Source organism: Artemia sp. Qi Xiang Cuo, chromosome 20, assembly GCF_049724085.1.
Source record: "Artemia sp. Qi Xiang Cuo chromosome 20, ASM4972408v1, whole genome shotgun sequence".
Taxonomy (NCBI): Eukaryota; Metazoa; Arthropoda; class Branchiopoda; order Anostraca; family Artemiidae; genus Artemia; species Artemia sp. Qi Xiang Cuo.
Genome location: NC_142813.1, coordinates 48,708,092 through 48,723,948, shown reverse-complemented (window position 1 = coordinate 48,723,948; position 15,857 = coordinate 48,708,092). Strand labels below are relative to the sequence as shown.

The 15,857-nt window shown below is 31.5% G+C and overlaps 1 long non-coding RNA gene across 1 annotated transcript; it reads left to right on the top strand.

The window, feature by feature from the left end:
* The first annotated feature begins 1,820 nt into the window (after positions 1 to 1,820).
* LOC148940306 (uncharacterized) lies at positions 1,821 to 15,060 on the top strand. Its single transcript, XR_016143463.1, has 4 exons — positions 1,821 to 1,881; positions 7,256 to 7,452; positions 10,974 to 11,108; positions 14,941 to 15,060. It is a non-coding gene; the product is annotated as an uncharacterized LOC148940306 (long non-coding RNA).
* Positions 15,061 to 15,857: the final 797 nt, after the last annotated feature.

Below are 15,857 nucleotides of genomic sequence, written 5' to 3'. Positions count from 1 at the left end.
GCTCCCCCACTGGTATTTGGACCAGAGCAGGAAGAAGATAGAAGTGTAACAACTAATCAAAGAAAAAGACTTTCTTATTTTTGTTTTGTTTTTAAGAACTGCTATGAAACGTGTTTAGAATCAATTCAGAATTTAATTCAATTCTTAGATCTTAGATTAATTCAATATAGATCGTTATTTATCTATCTAAAGGAGACTGAAACCGGAGCCGATGTATGGTGTAGAGTAAATACTCTCACGGGCATTCTTATGCCCTAGCAATAGTGCGAAAAGCTTGATAAAGCTTACCGCATTTTGGAATTAATAAACAAAGAAAGTTTTATATATATACAGCCTCGTGCCCTACCAGGAGTCAGTTTGGTCTTGGTTTTTGCTCATATTTTGTCAAGCTAAAAACATAAGTCAATTTTTTTTTATTCTTTTCCTTAGTTTTTAAAATATAATCCTAGTTAAGGGGTAAGATTCTAATTTTGCTTAAGTCTATATCCTGTGTCTATTCCATTGATCCTATCCTATAAGGTCTTATCCTATTAGGAATTTTGCTTGCTTTTCTTCTGTAATAATGAAACTTAACTTTTAGCTTAAATCTGAACAGGAATTTAGTCAAGATACCAGAATTTGTTAATTAAAAAATGTATCTTTTAATAAATCAACAAATAATTAATAATTAATCAACAAATATTTCTAAATTACAAACAAATGGCTGAAATTGAATAGTAAAATTAATAGTAATTAGTAAAAATATTAGTAAAACAGTAAACAGTCTTTTTTATATAGTAAAACTCTTGTTTTTTCTATACTGGTATAGAATCACATTTTTGTACCACTCACTGTTTGAAATATGATCAGTCTGGTGGCCGGCATTTACCCCCCCCTCGGAGATTACCTCCTTGGAAAAAAAACCCTCCCCCGCGGAACCTCCCACCATCCTCCGTGGAAAAAAGGCTCCAAATTTGAGAATTTTATTTGAGTTTCATTTTATCTCCTTTATTCTGGTATCTGGCCCCTCCTGGAAAATTTTCTGCGGGTGCTCTTGCCATGAGCACCAATGCCCCTCCTTCAATTTTTAGCCCCCTCTTTATTTAAATTTCAAACTCCTAGCCAATACCTTTTGAAAAGGATTACATAGTATTGGAGTATGCATAAAGTTGAAACTAAAAAAGTCCTGTACATTTTAGACAATCTTTTTTTCAGGAGGAATACTGTGACAATAATTATTTAAATTACCAAAGAGAGTGAAATCTGAAAGGATGCAGACTCCTACATTTTGGGGAATCCTTTTTTGGAGGAATGTCTTAACAACAATTATTAAAATTTCCGAAGAAAGGGAAATCAGAGGGGAATGCAGACTCCTATATTTTAGGCAATCTTTTTTTGGAGGGATGTCATGACAATAATTTTTCAAATTTCAGACTCCTAGCCAATACCTTTTGAAAATGATAACATAGTATTGGAGTATGCATAAAGTTGACACTAATAAAGTCGTATATGTTTTAGACAGTCTCTTTTTTGGAAAAATGTCTTGACAATAATTACTTAAAGTTCAAGGACACCACAATGAAAACATATTTAGCCATCTAGATCTATCCTAGGCCTATTTATACCTGAAAACCGGAATTTCCTGCGAATTTTCTTTTAGTTTTTATGACCGTTTTTCTGTCTGCGAATATTTTTATGAACATTGTTGCCAGTGAAAAAAATCGAAAAAAAAATATAGCGGAAACTAAATTGCTGTGCATCTGACAATACTTTTCGTTCGGAAAAATTCAAATTACAAAATCACCTGATTCCTAGTGCAAACCTACCTAGTGCATAAATATGAGCTCGTCAAGCTCCTGTTTGTCAGAAAATGTAATTGATGGTGACCAGGCACTAGATGGGGTAAAATTCTACGTTAGCTACTTTTGGGTATCTTAAAAAGGGGTTAGGTTAGGAAAATGAAACTTTCAGAGATGGGTCTACAGGCTAAAGTGGTAGATATTTACCTTACTTCATTTAAGCAGAAGATCTACTTGTTAAGGTTTTACTTTTATAGCCTAAAACAAAGATTTGTAAAGGTCAAATATCATCAAAGGTCAGGGCCCTCAAGAGAGAGAATAGGAGGAGCTGAATACTTAAAAGTACCTTTTCATGGTAAAGTTTAATCTGGGCCCATCCTTAAAAGGTTTCATTTTCCTAGCAATTCCTGAGGAGCCTAAAAATTCATTTGAAGATTCATCATCATGGTAAGCAATAAGTTAAATAATGTTTCATTTTATATAAATTAGGCTTAGCCTATAGAAATATAGGTAGCCTATTTCACAGTTTTGTTCATTAGCTTACAGAAGAAAGATTATAGTTTTGGAACACCCTTGGTATTAATCTGATGCTATCACTCCATATATAAACACTTTAAAGTTCCTTAGACTACTGTAGAAGTTTAATTTTTGATGAGCCTAACTGAATATTAAGATGGGCCTAGCAGCAAACATTTACAATTGTGGCCTATGATAAGGAGACATGTTAAGAAAACAATTCTTACTTTAAAATCTGTATAATGATCCTAGTTAACATTTTATTCAAGGGGAGAACCTTTATCCACAAATCTTTCCTTATTTTTCCTTCTTTTTCAGGTATAAATTTATAATTCTGGCCCATGATAAGGGGACATGTTAAGAAAACGATTCTTACTTTAAAATATGTATAATGAACCTAGTTAGGCTAACATATTATCTAAGGAGAGAACCTTTATCCTCAAACATTTCCTCTTTTTTCTTTCTTTTTCCAACTTAAAAGAAAAAAATAAAGGGGGTTGGGGTAACATTCATTTTTGATGCAAATGAAGGTTATATTTAGATTCAGAACGTAATTTTGGGTACACACTTCATTGCAAATTTAGACTCAGAATGTAATTTTGGGTACATACTTCATTGCAAATGAAGGTTGTATTTAGACTCAGAATGTAATTTCGGGTACATTCTTGCACATTAGGGGGGTGGGGGTATATATTTTGCTAATATATAGGTTCTAAGATATTAAGTAAAATCGAACTGTATAGAACTGTATTTAAAAAAAACCCAGAACTTATTACAGGGATTGACTGCCATCTATAAAAACAAAATTATAGCACAAATTCCAAAACAGAAACGTTTTCAAATAAAGCATCAAAAAATAGTAATTTGTTTCTTTTAAGTTGAGAAAAGAAGAAAAAAAGAGGATATATTCGAGGATAAATGTTCTTCCCTTGGATAATATGTTAACTAGGATCATTATACATATTTTAAAGTAAGAATTGTTTTCTTAACATGTCTCCTTATCATGGCCCAGAATTGAAAATTTACACCAGAAAAAAATTAATTTTTTGCCATGCTTTGAACACAATGTTTAAATCATTTGAAATTGTTGTTATAAATTGTTTTTTTTTATAGATAGAGCTCATCCTGGTTGTTGTTAATTCTTTTTTTTTAATGATAGATAAAGCAGTGACAAAAGTACAAAATATTGCTACAAACAAACATATACATTTTTTTTTATTTATTCATGAATTTTATAAAACCTATATATTAACAGAGTATTTACCCCCACCCCCCTTAATGTGCAAATATACAACCAAAATTGTATTCTGAACCTAAATATAACCAAATGAACTGTACCCCAACCTCTAAATATATACAAATTTTGCCTCACCCCCCTTATGTGCAAATATATGCCCTGATTTGGATATATTTCAATATGCCACTGCTTTTTTGTTAAACATATGCTATGACATTAACTAACAATGACTGGGATGAACACCATCTATAAAAAACAATTTATAGCAATAATTTCAAAAGATTTACACATTTTCATGAAAGCATAGAAAAAATATAAATTTGTTTATTTTAAGTGGGAAAAACAAAAGAAAAAGAGGATAGATTTGAGGATAAAGGTTCTCCCCTTGGATAATATGTTAACTAGGATCATTAAGCATATTTTAAAGTAAGAATTGTTTTCTTAACATGTCTCCTTATCATAGGCCACAATTGTAAATTTTTACTGGCCTAGCTAAGAAATAGACATACATGTAGTCAGAATTCCATTTTGAATCTAAATATGACTAACTTTGCTAAGACCCCCATCCTTTTATAATGGTCAAACATATAGCCTGAAGTACATAGGTGTACACTACATTTCTGGTAAATAGCCTAGACTATGCAAATTTTCAACAAAATTTAGCTCTTCAGCTCAATTAAGTAATGATTATTTTTCATGCTCATTCATAATTCAATAATCACTTATGGAGACTATTCATTTTGAGCCCTTAGAGGGGCTAAAAGAGCTCAAAACAGCTCATAGTAACCTAGTAACCCAACCTAAAAATATGTTTAAAAAATGGTAAATTTCTAGTGGGCCATATAATTTAGCTAAGATGAAAGTGAAAACGTCATTATTTGCATTTTTTGCATTTTTTGTGCTCTTTCATAATTCAGTAATCACTCCTGGGGCTAGTTGCATCTTGAGCCCTTAGGGGGGCCCCAAAGGTATTTCTTTTTGTAACCACACAAAGAAGTTATCAACACTAGTTAATAATTGAAAAGTGGTTGAAAACATGTCACTAGTTTATAAATAAGTTATTCAAGAGTAATATATTCCAAAAATGCTTATTTATAATAATTCAAACCTCATTTATTAGACCTCAAATATAAACCATTTTGCTACTGTTTCAAGTTTCTCAAATGCCATTGATAAAAATAGTGCTGAATTTTGTGATTCAAAACTTTGCTGTCACCAATTCATGGTATATATTTGCACTTTTGGGGGGTGGGGGGGGGAGTTCATTATAAATTTACAGTGGGCCACATAATTTAGCTAAGATGAAAGTGAAAACATCATGTGATGCTTTTTTATGCTCTTTTATGATTCATATAAAATACCTTTGGTGCCCCTTTAAGGGCTGAAAATGTAATTAGCCCTAGAAGTGATTATTAAATTATGAAGGAGCACAAAAAAGGTATCAAATGATGTTTTCACTTTCATTTTAGCAAAATTATATGGCCCACTAGAAATTTGCCCAAAAAATAACTTGCTAGTGAGAAAAATGTGTCATTTGTAGCTTATTAAGGATGTAAGCTGACTTGGGTTGTATATTTCCATATCAGGAAGGGTGGGGAGTAAAGTGTAGTGAAATCAACTTAAAGGTATGTTAATCACAATAATGGTATATATTACAAAGTAACTAATTGAGAATCCTTTGTTCAGACTCTTCACTAAACAAAATATAACCCAATTTCTGCGTATGATTTGTATATGGTAATTATGCCAGTGGTTCCAGTTCACAAAATGTTAGGGGAGGGGGTAAAAACAACCATTTAGCCATGTTAAAATAGAGAATAGCTATGAAAAGAAATAAGAAGGGATTTTTAAAAGTCTAGTAGGGGTAATGCCCCCTCTTCCCTCTTGTTATTTGTCATGATCCCCATTATAATTATAGTAAGCTTTCCCAGTAGGCAAAGCTTATGCAATGAGAACAATCTCAGTTGCCCAATTGTCTTAAAAGTTATGTGGACATGGTCAGTCATAAATGTTTGAAAACCTTTTATTTGGAGTCTCCAATTGCTTTCAAAAGGCTCATAGACAATTTGAAGTACTCTTATTCCATGACTATCAACCTTAATTCTGCCCTAGGATAAATGGTTAAGAGACTATCAGTCAAAAATAAAATGACACCATATTTTATACAATTCTGAAAAAGGCTTATGCAAGCTTTGCCTCTCACTTAAGGCCTTTTTTTGCATCAACCAAAGAGACCATTCGAGCTCAACCACTGGGTGTGGTTGAGCTCAACCGTTGTTTTTGCATGAAACAATGACAAACCAGGCTGTCATAAAGTGTTTTTGTGTGAAACAATTGACTGGTTGAGAATCTGGTTCAACTAAAACTGTTATTGTTTATAACCATAGGGTTCAACTCTTTATAATCATTGGCTGAACTTTTCAGGCATACATTCAAAAATAAGAATTTGTAGGCTATAAAATAAGTATATAAAATAAGAATTCTAAAGGTTCACAAATAGAATTCTAGCCAAGCAAAAGTAAATATTGACTTTTTTTTATTTTAGGCCTATTTGGATAAATTTTGGGTAATATCCTGCAATTTGGTTCACAGAGGCCTAAGACTATGGGAAGTCAAAAGTTTGAATTTTGGGCAGCAACTTTTACGCAGAGGCTAAAAGACTTGTCTAGATACTTGGAAATCTTTGTTGCAAATTTATGATGCTCTAGCTCTGACCTTGGCTTGGTAATTAAATAAAAAAAAACAAGTTTTTTAAACTGAAAGTAAGGAGCGACATTAAAACTTAAAACGAACAGAAATTATTCCGTATATGAAAGGGGCTGTCCCCTCCTCAACACCTTGCGCTTTACGCTAAAGTTTTTCATTGTTTAAAAAAATAGAGTTTTGAGAAAGTTAAACTTTAGCGTAAAGGGCGAAGCGTTGAGGAGGGGACAGCCCCTTTCATATACAGAATAATTTCTGTTCTAAAGTTTGACTTTCTCACAACTCTATTTTTTTAAACAATGAAAAACTTTAGCGTAAAGAGCGAGGCGTTGAGGAGGGGACAGCCCCTTTCATATACGGAATAATTTCTGTTCTAAAGTTTGACTTTCTCACAACTCTATTTTTTTAAACAATGAAAAACTTTAGCGTAAAGAGCGAGGTGTTGAGGAGGGGACAGCCCCATTCATATACGGAATAATTTCTGTTCGTTTTAAGTTTTAATGTCACTCCTTAATTTCAGTTTAAAAAACTTGTTTTTTTATTTAATTTCTGATCGTTTTTTAGTTAATGCAGCTTTTATTTTGGCTCACTGTCATTGAATAAGTAAACAAAATTAGCATTAATTTTACTTTTCTTTTGCTAAATGGCTGTCTCTAAATTTGGATATGACATAATTTGCAAATTGACTTACGTAACGAACTTTTATAATAATATATTTATATAAATTATATGATGGGGTTCCCCCGCAGTCAATACCTCACTCTTTAAGGTCTTTCTAAATCAGGTTCTCGTTCTTTAAGAATGACTCCTTAATCACAAAGGCCGTTAATTAGAATAAATGACTCTGACGGAAGTACAAAAAAAACTCAATTTATATTTAATTGCTGATCGTTTTTAAATAAAGTTGGGAAATCCAGTTCCCCCTCCATGGAAAATTCCCTTCCCCCACGGGAAATTTCTCCATGGAAAAATTGTACCACGCAACTAAAATTCGCGATAATTGCTGAGCTATTTTTTTAAGGCATAGTAACAGAACAGAAAGAAGTTGAATCTATTTTTATGAAAGTCACAAGTTGGGCAATTTTCAAATGACTGAAATGAATGAATGCATGGAAGAAGAGATCTTGCCCTCAGACATATCAAAATCGAAGTCATTTAAAGAATAGAACTTCATAGTTACAGATTTTTAGAAAAAAAATGGCTAGTGTAACTGCAATGGTAATGTATTTTCAATCTATTGAGTGGCTCATATGTATTATACCAAACACATTCGAGAAGTTAAATTAGGTTAATTGTAAAGCAATATACCAAAATATGATGAAATTATTAAATTTTAGCAACAAAATTATGAAAACAACAACAAAAAAAACTAACTAAAATACAAACTCTACATATTAAATATTTAATTAAAATATACCTACATCTTACTTCATGTCACGCAGCCAAGTTAATTGCTCCGAATGCAGAAAGGTTAACCTGTTTTTTGTCGATTCAAGTAAGTAAACTGCTCGACTGTGTTTGGTTTAATACATAACTACCTATTTAGTTTTAAGTTTTTTATAATATAATTTTTTTTATCTTTTTCTTTATAATCTTAATGTTGTAAATCTTTAACTGGCCAACCCCCCGCCACTTTCCCCCCAAATTTTTTTTTTGAAAATAAGGCAAAATTTCACAGGTGAACAGAATTTCCTTTTGTTTGGCTAAATGGCTATCTCGGAATTTTGCTCTGACCTAACTCACGAATTAACTTACGTAACGAACTTCTATGTTCGTAAGTTTTAATGACATATATCAGGGGATTCGCCCCCTAGTCAGTACCTCGCTCTTTACGCTAAAGTTCAAATTGCTGATTTTATGTGTATCTGATTTACTTGTATAAATATTAAATACCAAAAAGAAGAAAAGCAATTACTTTTGGTGCATGAATCGAAAATATACCCTTTCTGAATCGAAAATATTTTTATTATACTCTACTGATTAGCAATTTAATTTCCCTTCTTTTTTCAAAGAAATAAATTTTTATTTTAAAAGCGAAACAAAATGAAAAAAAAAACAATAAGCCTAAAGGCGTGCTCAGTACGTTAAAATAAATTTTTTTAGTGCGTGATAATAAATCATAAATAATTGAATGAAAAATATGAAATCCTTGATTGAAAGTTTAAAGTTTTTTAGACTTTTGGTTACTATTGAGCCGGATTGCTCCTTACTTACAGTTCGTTACGACGAACTGTTTGATTGATATTTTCTGTTTGTATTAAGTTTTAATGTTGCTCCTTTTTTTAAGTTGAAAAAACTGGTTTTATATTTAATTGCTGATTGTTTTTAAATAAAGTTGGAAAATCCAGGTCCCCCTCCATGGAAAATTCCCTTCCCCCACGGGAAATGTCTCCATGGAAAAATTGTACTACGTGACTAAAATTAACGATAATTGCTGAGCTAATTTTTAAGCCATAGTAACAGAACAGCCAAAGAAGTCGAATCTATTTCTATGAGTCATAAGTTGAGCAATTTTCAAATGACTGAAATGAATGAATGAATGGAAGAAAAGATCTTCGCCCTCAGACATATCAGAATCAAAATTATTTAAAGAATAGAACTTCATAGTTGAAGATTGTGCCCTTAGTGAAAAATCAGAAAAAAAATGGCTAGCGTAAATGCAATGGTAATGTATTTTAAATCTATTCAGTGGCTCATACGTATTTTACCAAACAAATTCGAGAAGTTAAATTAGGTTAATTGTAAAGCAATATACCAAAATATGATGAAATTATTATATTTTAGCAAAAAAATTATGAAGACAGCAACAAAAAAAACTAACTAAAATACAAACTATATATTAAGTATTTAATTAAAATATACTTATATCGTAGTTCATGTCGCTGAGCCAAGTTAATTGCCCCGAATGCAGAACGATAAACCTGTTTTTTGTCGATTCAACTAAGTAAACTTCTCGACTGTGTTTGGTTTAATACATAACTAGCTATTTAGCTTTAAGTTTTTTACAACATAAATTTCTTTATCTTTTCCTCTATAATCTTAATGTTTTAAATCTTTAACTGGGCAACCCCCCTCCACCTTCCCAAAAAATGAAATATTCGTAATTTTTCTGTTGTAGATAGGAAATTATAGTAAATACAGAAAATATTTATCTAAAATGAAATTAGTTTCTGAACTGTTTTAGTATTGTTCATATTTTCTGTTTTTTTGTTATTCAAGGGAAAAATTGTGGCACGTACAATACTGCAAGAACCAAATGTATGAAATAACGAAATTATAAATTAATACGTCGTTGGCTTGTCCCTTATTTCTAATCACACGAATTCCCATACATTTCCTGAATTTATGGTTTCAATTAAATTTCGAAAAATATTTTAGTTATTGTATAAACCGATTTTGTGCACCCCCGCCGAAATTCGGCAAATGTTGAGAAAACTGAGAAGAAAACATTTACAATATATATATATATATAATATATATATATATATATATATATATATATATATATATATATATATATATATATATATATATATATATATATATATATATATATATATATATATATATATATATATATATATATATATATATTAATTTTTTTAGTCATTATGTTCCTAAAATATAATTTGTTTGAATTTATAGATAAAGGTAACTTTAAAAAAATGTCTCTAATTTATAATTGCTAAAAGGGAATTGATGTTTTATTAATTTATCAAAGAGAAAAGTTACATAAACACAAATTAAATTCAGCAAATCCAGTTAAATCCAGCAGGACAATGTTCCAAAGCACTAAATGAGTAATTAACAAAAAAATCCTAATTGGTTTTTGTTTGTAACAAATTTGTTTTGCAAGGCTAAGTTAGTTTGCAACAAATTTGTTTCACATGCTAATTTGTTTTGCTTTAGGCATTAGGCTAGCTCTAAGATTGCTGTTATTGTTGTAAAAAATGACATTCTCGGCTTTCGTCACGACAAAAATAAAAATATAAATGCATTTAATGCAGAAGCTACACTACAACATTTATTTCATTTTTTGAGGCATAGGGGTGCAGGCTAGGTTCATGGACTTTACATATTTTAAATAAATTCAATTCTCTTGATGTATCTATTGTTATTAAACTTTGTTTTTTTTTAGGGTTTTGGTCATTATTGATTGGAGTCACAGCTTAATTAAAATTCGTTCCAACGAGCTGATTAATACACATTAATCTTTATTTTTTCCTGAACTAGAGGTAGGTTATATATTCGTACATTATGGGACTTGGGGGGAAAAGCATAGGTGGACTACATGAAGAATTTGTTAGCTACGAATTTTCTACGTATTCTGAAGTAAGAATTGTTTAATAACGTCACTTCTTGAGTGGGGTCGGGATAATACATCACTACCAAGTTTACTATACATTTAATAATTATATTTGTAAAAGTAAAATTGTAAATAATATTTTTAGAAAAAAATAAAATTTTAGTTATGTGACTAAAGTATGGTAAACCCCCCCCCTCCATCCCAACACCTCTAGAAACTATCCCACGATTTTACAAATTTCAAGAAAGAGTATCGCATTCTAATAGGGAATATTTCCATAAATTAATTTGTTTAGAAAAACGAATAACTGATTAACTGGAGACCCCTCCCCCCCCCCCATCCGAATTCATATAGGACTTAACGCATGATTTTACATTTTGAAGAACGATTATCGTATCCTAAAAGTAAATAGTTACTTCCTTATGATATGTAGGATGATGCCAATGGTGAGTTCCAGTTACAGTTAGTTGAGGATTTACTATTACCATCTGGACAACAAAGTCAATTAGATGAGGAAATTGCGGAACTCGCAGAATCGAGCAGTTTTGGTTGTTTAGAAGAGAAAAAGGTAAGCATAAAATTGTTTTTAGAAAACTTGGTAGTTCCGAATGTACAAGCCTGATTTCAATATAAATCGCTTTACTATTTATAAATTTTTATGGTGTATTCGAAAACAGGAGAAGCACTGAAGTTACAAATCCAATTTACCCCTCTAACACTGCAAGTTCGCTTTAACATATCGTATTGTTCGTTACACCTTAAGATTATAACAGCCCAAAAATGGACAAAATAAGATGCTACTCTGTAAATAATTGTTTGCATTTAGTATTATCAGTATACTATGGACGATAAGAAAGAGAATCTAGTTGGTGGATTAGGCTGGGAGTCAAAACTGTGGTTGGTCGTAAATTATCCGACAGCATCGCCCCCTCCCCGTTCATTACTTCTCCAGGCACCCGTCACGAGCTATGTCAGCTGGACTAGAAGAAAATCTCCGGTTAATATTGAATACCTTACTGTTACTATTTGTGTCTATTATAGACATTATTATTTTCATAATTTAATCATTCTAGCGGTATTATTTAATATATACTATCGATTATTCACTAATTTTTGTTACATTATTTGAAGTTGGAAATTGTGATTTTACCATAGCTACTGTTTAATCCATGTAATGATATAAAATACCAAAAATGGATTATAGAATCCCAAAAATGGACAGAATAAGAAGTTACTCTGTAAATAATTGTTTGCATTTAGTATAAGGGGATGGTACCATTTCAGCTAACCATCACAAGCACTAAACGTCATTTCGTTGACAAGGCAAATCCGTCAGCACATCGACACTCATAACATCGACAGTCACAATTGCTACCCGTCAGAATTTCGACAGTTGTAACATCGACACGTCATTTCATGGACAGTCACAATCACTACCCGTCAGAACGTCGACAGTCATAACATCGGCACGTCATAACATCGAACAATTTTTTAGATTTTATGATGTGTCAATGTTGTGATTGTCGACGTTCTGAGGTTAGTTCAAGTTCAATCATTTTATTATTAACATATACATGTATATAATTGACATAGGCCCATGGGGAGACAAGCTCGAAAAACTAGGCATAGACAAATATAAAATAAAAATATTTACGCTAGAATACAAAGATAATTACGACGGCAAAGATACAATAATACAACAATAATATGAAAGTAGCAGCTAGTCCAGGATCCAAGTATAAATATAAATATATAAAAAAAAAAAAGAGATCAATATTATTAAATATAAATTCATACTAAAAGATAGCCGAGAGGCCCACATTCACTTAGAACAAAAATCCAAACAAATAACTTAATCATATTAAAAAGACACTTAATTAAAAATAATCCTGAACTAAATGAAATTTAAGATTCCTTTTTATTAAACGGATAGAAGAAAATTTATCAATAAAATCCTTGTGAGCATCCCAGCACCGGGCTATTGACACAAACGGGGCGAATTTAGATCTCTCGGTACTATACTTGTCAATGTAGATACTCTTTTTTTGTCGCGTGTTATAACGATGTAAATCTTGTGATCGGGAGAACAAACTTTGATTGAGGTAATATGGCGGTAATTTCTTAATGTCATAATTAAATTTGAAAATAATTGCTCCAAAAGTAAATTGTTGAGAAACTGGAAGTATATCTAAATAAGTATATAAAGATGCTGTAGAAGACTTATTTGGAAGTGAAATAGGCGGGCGAATTTAGATCTCTCGGTACTATACTTGTCAATGTAGATACTCTTTTTTTGTCGCGTGTTATAACGACGTAAATCTTGTGATCGGGAGAACAAACTTTGATTGAGGTAATATGGCGGTAATTTCTTAATGTCATAATTAAATTTGAAAACAATTGCTCCAAAAGTAAATTTTTGAGAAACTGAAAGTATATCTAAATAAGTATATAAAGATGCTGTAGAAGACTTATTTGGAAGTGAAATAGGCGGGCGAATTTAGATCTCTCGGTACTATACTTGTCAATGTAGATACTCTTTTTTTGTCGCGTGTTATAACGATGTAAATCTTGTGATTGGGAGAACAAATTTTGATTGAGGTAATATGGCGGTAATTTCTTAATATCATAATTAAATTTGAAAATAATTGCTCCAAAAGTAAATTGTTGAGAAACTGGAAGTATATCTAAATAAGTATATAAAGATGCTGTAGAAGACTTATTTGGAAGTTAAATAAGCGATGAAATAAAAAGTTTGAGGATTCTTACTGCTTTATTTTGTAAAATCTGTTTTGGTTTAATATGGCTTTTAAATGTAGATAAATATACTAGAGAACAATAATTAATATTAGACTGAATCAGAGCAAAATAAATGCTTCGTAAAGCAGAGTAGGGCAAATAATGCTTCAATCTCCGCATTAAACCAACATACCTTGAAACCTTTAAGCGTATATTTTGAATGTGTGTTTTAAAAGATAATCTTTCATCAATCATCAGTCCAAGGTACTTTATCACATTCACCCGAGATATTGATAATAGATACTTTGAAGAAGTAACTCGGGTAATACGAGGGCATATATTTGACTTCCTGCCGTAAATTTTGAAATTAGTTTTTGATAAATTCAAAGCAATAAAATTTTCAGAACACCATTCAAGAACATTAAAAAATGCAGTATCAAGTTTTGCCTCCAACTCCTCGTCATTCCTTTCAGAAATTGAAGCTGCCTTATCATCAGCAAAATGTGTGCTGAGCCATAGGATTGCCAACGCGCGGTGAAAATCATTTATATAAACTAGAAAAAGCAGAGGACCTAGGACAGAGCCCTGAGGCACCCCAACCCTGGAGGACTGAGGAACAGGCGAAGAGAGAAAATTACCTCCATCTATTCGTTGCTTTCTCTTATCAAGATAAGATTTAACTATATCCAACGCCGGTCCGCGCACACCACAATTATCCAATTTACGAAAAAGAATACAATGGGATATTGTATCGAATGCTTTTTTAAAATCCAAGTAGTGGTTCTGATGTTTTCGGTATGAAAAATTTTTTAGATGTTATGGCGTGTCGATGTTATGACTGTCGACGTTCTGACGGTTAGTGGTTCTGACGGATTTTCGTTATGAAAAAATTTTATAGGTTTATATAATAGTAATAAGTATATAATAATTTATAAACAAATTTCGGCTATATATTTGCACATCAGGGTGATGGGGTAAAGCATAGCATATATTAAATACTTAACCTAACCTAACCGAGGTACCTTGTCCCCCCTAAACCCCAATAAAATAAAGTTTTAAAATTTTTGATGTTATGACGCGTCGATGTTATGACGTGTCGATATTATGACAATCGACGTTCTGACGGATTTTCGTTATGAAAATTTTGTTAGATGTTATGACGTGTTGATATTCTGACGGTAAGTTGTTCTGAGGGAATTTCGTTGGTAGAAAAAAAATTTGATGCTATGACTGTCGACGTTCTGACGGGTAGCGATTGTGACTGTCGATGTTCTGACGGGTAGCGATTCTGACTGTCGATTTTCTGACGGATTTTGTTGATGTCCTGACGGTAGTAGTCTCGATGTATAGTTGTCCTTGTGTCTTCACTAAATGATCCAACGGCATCGCCCCCTCCCCATCCATTACTCTTCCAAGCATCGATTAGGAGCTATGTCAACTGTGCTAGAAGGAACACGTTCAAATCTCTGATTAACATTTAATACCTTTCCGTTACTATTTTTATGTATTTATGCTATTATCATTTTCACAATTTAATTATCCTAGTGGTATTATTTAATATACGACATCTATTATTCACTAATTTCGGTTATATTATTTTAAATTGGAAATGTTTTTGATTTTACCATAGCTACTTTTTAATTTGTGCTAATGATATATTCTAGATGAACAAAGCAGAATTTGAATTGAAACTTTCTACCGAAGTATTAAATTATGTAAAATTAGAATACCACGACCAAGTACTTCTTCAAATGGAAGAAATTGCCACAAGAGATGTGCGATGAAAATTAGAGTAAGTTATGACCTAAATCACTTTCTCAGTAATTCGAAGCCAAATGATATTTACTTAGTACAATATTTGATATATTAATTCAAAGCAGAACATAATTATAATAATACAGTTTTTACTCAACAGGTTTCAGCAATTCGAAGCTAATTGATGAATAATTAATACATATGTCATAGAATCATAGATTCTAGTTAAGGCAATCATTGAATATGGAGAAACAAAAACAAAATTTAAATCAAGTTACTTCAATAGATTTATATATGGTTAAATTGTATATTTATATTATCTATAGGTGTTTGACTTAACTTAACTATTTAATGAAGTATAAATTTAGAGTAAAATATAATAATAAAGGAAGATACGACATTTACTTCAATTAATCGCTTTCTGCCGAGCTTCGAAGGGTTATATTTGAATTTCGGGTTAAAAATAAGAAAAAATTAACACCAAATAGGAAAAAGGTCGTAAAGAAAACGAAAAGTCACAAGGAATGATCATTTTCCACTTAAAAATTTAACAGGAATATATCAACTAAAAATTCAAAGAAAAATTGTCAAAAAAAGCCAAATGAAAATAAATAATAAAACATTTCAGTTTATGACAGGCCGCCGACCATTCAAGTTGTTCATCTATTGACAAAATTTTAAATTGTTTTTTCGTTTTTATCCTTTTGATTATAGTCAGTAACGAAACCCAGTCGGGACATTACTGTTGTTATAGAACCCCTGCGGTTTATATAGGTTCACATGGGGGGTGGGGGCCCAAATTTTTTAACATTGTGAAGTTACAAAA